This window comes from Meleagris gallopavo, chromosome 14 (assembly GCF_000146605.3).
Source record: "Meleagris gallopavo isolate NT-WF06-2002-E0010 breed Aviagen turkey brand Nicholas breeding stock chromosome 14, Turkey_5.1, whole genome shotgun sequence".
Classification (NCBI taxonomy): Eukaryota; Metazoa; Chordata; class Aves; order Galliformes; family Phasianidae; genus Meleagris; species Meleagris gallopavo.
In genome coordinates this window covers 12,382,945-12,389,912 of record NC_015024.2, presented here as the reverse complement: position 1 = coordinate 12,389,912, position 6,968 = coordinate 12,382,945, and positions in this window count along the sequence as shown.

Genomic DNA, 6,968 nt, shown 5'->3' with positions numbered 1-6,968 from the left:
AAAAAAAAAAATCCCACATTTTCATTCACTAGTAATATACATCGTGCTGGGAACAGAGAGAAGTCCCCCACAAAATCACTCTTGTTCCTCCCAGTGCCCTACACATGAGGTATTTCCACAGTCCCCCCCAAAATGAGGCAGATTTTGTAGCCAGGTGAAGCCTGTCCCCACATGCTCCATATCCAAGCCCTGACCTGCAGCCCACCCCCAACAACAGATTCTGAACGACCAATAAATTCGTGCAGGAAACAGAAACAGAAAATGGTGTGAATTCAGGATGAAGGGATGGTTACTTGTGCTTGGCGTTTCCTGCCGCTGCTGTGGTCTGCTGGAGCTTAAATTTCATTCAGAAGTAGTTTTGTCTGTTTCTTTGGTAATTATTTCCATTACAGAGATTGTGTTTCAGAAGGGAAAGGGTTTGGCAGGGGTTTATCAGTGTGTGCTGCGCTCAGCTCTGGCACTGTCATTTGCTGTGACCATCTCCTCTTCACTTACCTGAGAGCCTCCTGCATGTGTGGTGTTCCAGAGGACAGGAGATGGGGGCAGGAGGAGAAGCAGAGTAAGGAAATTCAGGAGTCGTGTTCGTTCAATGCAATGGCGGTGATTTTCCCTCCCCCAGCCTCAACCAGAGACAGCCAGCCAAGGCCCAAGTGTTTACCAGTGCTTTGCCCTGAGTTTTCTGGAGGAGGCGGTGGCCTTGTGTCCATCCAGGTTTATCCCACACCCAACAGGTTTATCCCATCAGGGGTTTACTGCAGCCCAAGGACCCCTAATCATGAAGCGCTGCATTTTCATAAGCTTTCTTCTGCCTTTCTCTCCGCAGCCCAGGTTGTGCCTGCCAAAAATCACAGTTAGAAGTTAATAATGCAGTCCTTACTAAGGAAACCGTGTTTATCCCAATAGGGATTTTAACAGAGGACATGATTAGATGTTTTCTGCCCTTCAGGGCACTGCCCTTTGGGGTGTGCAAAGAGTGGAGAAGGCACTTGCGTAAGGATTTATCTAAAACAAAGCAAAGGCTTTATAGGCCTCAAACCTTGATTTGCTTATTGGGCTGCTCTGGAAAAACCTGCAAATTATTCCCCTTTCCCCAATGTGCTCCTGAGTTTACTGACCTAAGGCAAGAGTGAGGCAGGCAGGCTACCCTGCAGGGCTGAGACTCACCTGGCATGTAAGAGGCACTCTTTCAACAGGTGTCATTAAATGTGAGAAGTTATTAAACACTATTGCAATCTCACTAAAGAAGAACAAAGGCAATGGAGTTTTTTCAAGGAGCTATTTGCATCAGTATTTTTCTCCCCGCTTCAAGATCCTTTGTGAAAGCTATTAATTATACCATTTTATATTTCAAATATATTTTGTACATTACTTTACAGTTTTCTATTCTGGAAAATTACCAATCTGAAGCTGCCTCCGTATCGTAGAATTGGAGGAATTATGTTTCCCATCCTCAGAGCAAACATGCAAGTAAGATAGAGAATACATAAGCAGGAGGGTGTCTCCTGAGGAGCACAGATGACTTCAGTTCCCTACAAGCTGCTAAGGAAGGTTTTAGAATAGCAGCGTTCCCTTTAAAAAAAATAATAAAATTAAAGTGTTCAGGATGGATATTCACCGCAGTCCCTTCAGGTCCAAACTTTTAAAGACAAATCTATAAGACCCAGCTGTCAGCACAGACAGCTCGGCACGGCACACTGTGGTACAACATGTACAACGACCCACCTTTCCCGGAGTGACAAATCAATCACTGCATCATCACACATCAGTTTAGGGGCTGTGGTGACGGAAGTCGCTTTGTTTCACATTAGCAATTTGGGTGGGCAGAGAGACGGAAAGATGTATGATGGAGATCCAGGGAACAAAATTAAACACGGTCAAATGAGAATCCATTTCCTGCGGTATCTCTTTGCCTGTGGCACACCGTCTATCAACAATACACAGGTACAAATTGGCCTGGAGATGCAGCTTTAACTATCCAAACTGAGAAAGCTGCATTAGCAGCGTGCTGCTCTGCTGGCCGGCCCCACGTGCCTGGCAGCGTGTAGCTTACATGGGGCAGCTGGTTCCCTCGCAGTGATTAAAGTATCCAGTACTATTAAAATAGCTGCTACTGTATGGAGAGATTGGAAAGGGATGTTACAACACAGTGCACTTAAACCAGATTGATGGTGTTCTGCAAATCTTGTAATATTTACCGTTAAACATGGTGGGTGCTGTCAAGGTGAAAGGAATAGGATCAGCACTCTTTCTGGTTTCATGGAACAGTGAATAACGTGAGATAACTTTTATCTTTTTTTTTTTTCCCTCCTGTTTGAACAGGTAATATTTTTATACTGCCTTCATCAACATATGGGTATCACTCCTGGGAAAGGAATGAAAGTCTGTTAATTTATTTGATCAGACAAGAGAAATAATAGAAAACTGAGGCGAAGGCTCACATTTGTCATGTATTTGAATTAGTGGAAAGCTGGAGAAAGCAGAAAAATGTTGTGAGGAGTTCAAAGATGAGAGGGTTTATTGAATGAGAAAAATATTAATAGCATTAATCATTTCCAAAACAGGCTTCTTAACATGTGTAATGATTATATAAAGGATTGAGGAAATAAAAATGAAAGAAAAAAATCAGATATGGAAAGTTACATTTTTCTGTGTTTAGAAAAAAAAGGGATAAATTTCCACTGATTTACATCCATCCAATCTGACTGGAGTGAGGAAAATACCAGGTAAGGATCTGGCCCCGCAGAGTATATATCAGTATGAAGGATCTGAAGGAGCAGCCACAGTTCAGATTACAAGCCACGTGAGGCACAAACTTCCAGGTTAACTCAGCATATAGTTCCTATCTAGCTTTGTATAGGAAGGAAGAAAAGGACACTGAGCTTGTAGTTTCATAAATTATATTATTGCAGAGCTACTTGCTCATAGCCTCAGGACAGATACATTCTTCTTAGAGTGTGCTGTGAGGCTTTGAAAGCTTCACATGGTGTCTGAGAAGCTGCTGAGAAACAGAGGTGGAGGGCAAGCAAAATCTCTGTGAGGGAAAAGGAGGCTTTGTTTTGATATAATCACAACAACTGTGTTGTTTGATTTATAAAGACACAAAAATAGACTAACCCAGAAAGGTGAGTAAAGCAAAATCTTTGGAAAATGCTGATCAGTGATGCAAACTCTAGGTAAAGGAGTAGGACATGTGCAGAGAGCACTGCAAAAGTCACCAGGCTGCACAGCCGTAGCACTGCCGGCATTATTTGAATGAGGGTATCTGGGCACTGACTCAAGTTGTACTCCAGGATGTCCTGGTGGAGCAGTATGCTGCAGGGTTTGCAATAGCTTCTTCGGAAGATCGATATTTTTATTTCCTCATAATCTATGAAAGGAACCCCCACCTTAGGGTGCACTCAGGCTAAATCATTCAGAACAGGCCCTCAGTCACATGCTGAAATACCCACTTGAAAGTTTCATCCCGGTCTTTAAATCATACATCTCTTTTGTCTCCTGAAATGGCCTCAGAATGACTGCATTCTGCAGAAGTGTGCTAGCAACTGGCGCAGTGGAGGGTCAGGCTGATCAGCAATGAGTTTCTTTCTTTCAAAAGCAAGTGTAGTTCAAAGTCCTGTGGTATGACCTTGCTAGGGCTGTAAGTGTGTTTAATTCACAAATCCTCTCTTTTTAAAAGAGAAGAAAAAAATCGACTACCAGTGTAGCAGTGAGCAGAGCCAAGCATGTTAATGAGTGTAACTGAGGGATGAGCGTGGCAGACCCAGCCTTCCGTCCTGCCTGTCACTGACTTGCCAGTTCCCTTGCCAGCAGCACACCAGGAACACACCAGCTCCCTAGGACTTAAGGTGAAAATTAACCAGACAACCAGACTGATATAAATAACAGTTGATAAATGTTTGTATGCTTCAGTACTATTTGAGTTCAATGTGACCATCGGTTGCAGGGAAGCAAAAATCTTTTAACCACCCTGGGTGTTCTTAACTGAACTTAAGCTGAGATAACTGCAACTGTCAGGTTTTTTTTTCCCCCACACAGTATCTTTGACATGGGATGTGTCAAAATCCTGCCAGGGCAATAAATAGCTCTGGTGTGTGGAGGTGCAGGGATGCAGCCTTGTCTTGTGTCCTGCACAGAACCATCCACACACAAAGCGTGTTGTTACAAACTACTTGAAGACATTTCTTACTTCGAGTCTGGAAGACTTTTTCACATCCCCTGATCAAAAAATTCTTAAGAAGGGCTTAGTTGGGTCTATAATTCCTATTAAGGCCTGAATATATTAATGCAGTAAATATAAAATTATCTTTCTGTACATAATGGATGGATGAGCCTCTGTGAGGCCTCTGGTTTTCTCTGTTGGGCATCACTGTCATTTAAATTTGATGAGGGCCCAAGGAAATGTCCTGAAAGCATCTTGAGAACATAAGAAAGTTGACTCAAGGACAAGCATGGTCTGCAGCAGCAGGAACTCAGGTTGAACAGAAGTTGCTATAAGGAATACAGCATGGCTGCAGGGTGCTATGTAGACATATTGTAGACACAGTTAATAGCTATCTCGCCTCTAATAATCTCAACCTCCAGATCCCTTGTGTTCCTGAGGGCTCCAGAAAGCTACTATCACAATAGGGCATTACTCTTTCAAAGGTCTCCTGCATTGCAACCAAAACGTCAGACTTCAACTTTTCCCCTGCAGCTAAATCAGTGAGAACATATAAATCTGTTGAAGGTGGAATTTCTGCTGTTCTGTTCCCCTCTTCCATTTCAGTTCTGTTTTCTATCAAAGGAGTTAGTGCAACATGCTCCTGCCTTCCTGCATGGATGTCAAAAAGATCTGTCAGAATCTGCTTGTGAAAAGTAAAGTCATAGGCCTGCCACAGTCCCAAGAGGGTGAGGCAATAATGGCTCAGTAACAAGACATGACCTTCTAATATAAACACATCGCAAATGGTGTCCAAAGCCAGGCTTCTGAAATTGCTCTACAATGAAGACCAATCAAGCAAAAATGCTTTCCTAGGCAATCCCAGGAGAGCACTTTAAGTTAAAAAAATCTGTTCTGTAAATGGGAGAACCAATCTCCAAATCTGTTTAAGAGAAGAAGAGGAAGTTGAAGAGGAACATTTGCCAATGCATCTTTGAGAGATACAGTCTTCTGAGTGCAGATATAAGAAAATGTACAAGCTTGTGTGTCCTGGCTACCTTTATTTAGCTGGTTATTACCTTACAACAGCATTTAGACATATGAATAATTACATTTCAGGCATGAATACAGCCTTTGATGAGTATAGGAGAGGAAGGTCTTGATAGAATAAGGAAAGAAATAACATTTATGTATTATGGGTGCAAGTAGCCTACTTTATTTTAGGCCCCGGGTGCTGCAATAGAGAAATTCAGGTTGCAGATTGCAGCTCAGTTCTGTCTTAGCCATTCTCTCACACATATATGTTCCAGTTTTTGTCTTACAACATCATCAGCTACTAGAATACATGGTCTCTATGGGAAACACTCTGGATTTGAGTGTGGACAGGCAGTACATTAGCTAATATGATTCCATTAAAAAGGGATTCCATAGCTAGTGCCCCAATTAAATGAAGAAGAGTCAATATTAATAAACCTTCCAAAGAAAGGGATAAAATCAAATACCCACAGTGACCCTATAGACATCAGTGCTAGTCAGATCAATACGTACCCATAAGCACTGATGGAAATAGCTAAATAACAAGAACATATCTAGGCCACTGAGATTTGGCAGCACAGCACGCCCATAGAGTATCCTTTGTTTTCTCTACATGGCTTTCCTTTCCCTTACTCTGCTGCCAGAGATCAGTGTTGTGAACACGAACTGCCTGTCTGCAAACAGCCTTTGCTGGAGTTCATCCTGACTTCTCCTGGTGCCTTGTCTAAAACAGGTTTCTTGGAAGTGAAAAGATGCTGTTCAAAAAGTTGAATAACCAATAATCCATACCCTTGAAAGCTTACACCCCCTAAGCAACTGGAATTATTTTCATTTGTCTTTACAATTGTCATCAAATATATCCACCATAGCTGAGCACAACTCCACTGACATAAATAACTGGGCATTCACTTTGTTGGAACTACACTTGGATCTGAGACAAAGTTTTGCCAATGCAAGGAGGGGTATGACCGAATACCCCAGAAATGCAGTTGCCTATGTTAATTTCTAGAGTGTTTTGCTACTCTGGAAGTGTTGTAAGACTGTACTCTTATCTTTTCTACCCAGATATCATGTTCATGATGCATATCTTTGTGCCATCAAGGTCTGGTGGTTACAATGCACTGTGCTCTCAGCTACTGTTTAGGAGGGTTTAAAACACTTTAGAATTTCAGCATATGTTTTATGCTGATTTCAAGAGGAGAATGGGAGAAGAGAGTGCCAAGTTACTGAGAACAACAAACACTTTGGGTCAAATTCTTCTCTCATCTATGCTGGTGTAAACCTAATGTCTCTTCATTCAGCTGGCAAGTAGATTTAAGCCAGTATGATATAGGGCAGAGTCAAGGCCTTTAATTTGGAAAACACAATTATTTCCTCTGGCTCAAGACCAAGAAAATATATTTATAAAATATAGAACAGATAGTAGAAGAAATTTTGTTAACAGATATTTTTATGTAGATAATGCATAAAAGCACTCTATTTAGGTCTGAAAACTAGGCTCTCAGATCTGATCCTAAAAGAGGAATGTTTATCATGAATGCTTGAAAGAGGAGTACAATTGAAAGTTGTTTAGAACCTTAAACTGTTCTATTAATCAAAATGAACTTATAATTCCAGATTTTAAAATAGCTAATGGTTTTACAAATAGATTTAGCATATATTAAAGGTATCATCTTAAGAAATGTTGTTGGGGGAAAAAAAAAATGTTGTAAGATTAATTACGGCAAAAAAATATGACTTCATAACTCTTCCCAAGGCATCACAGTTAGTAAAATATTACACTTTTTTTTTTTTT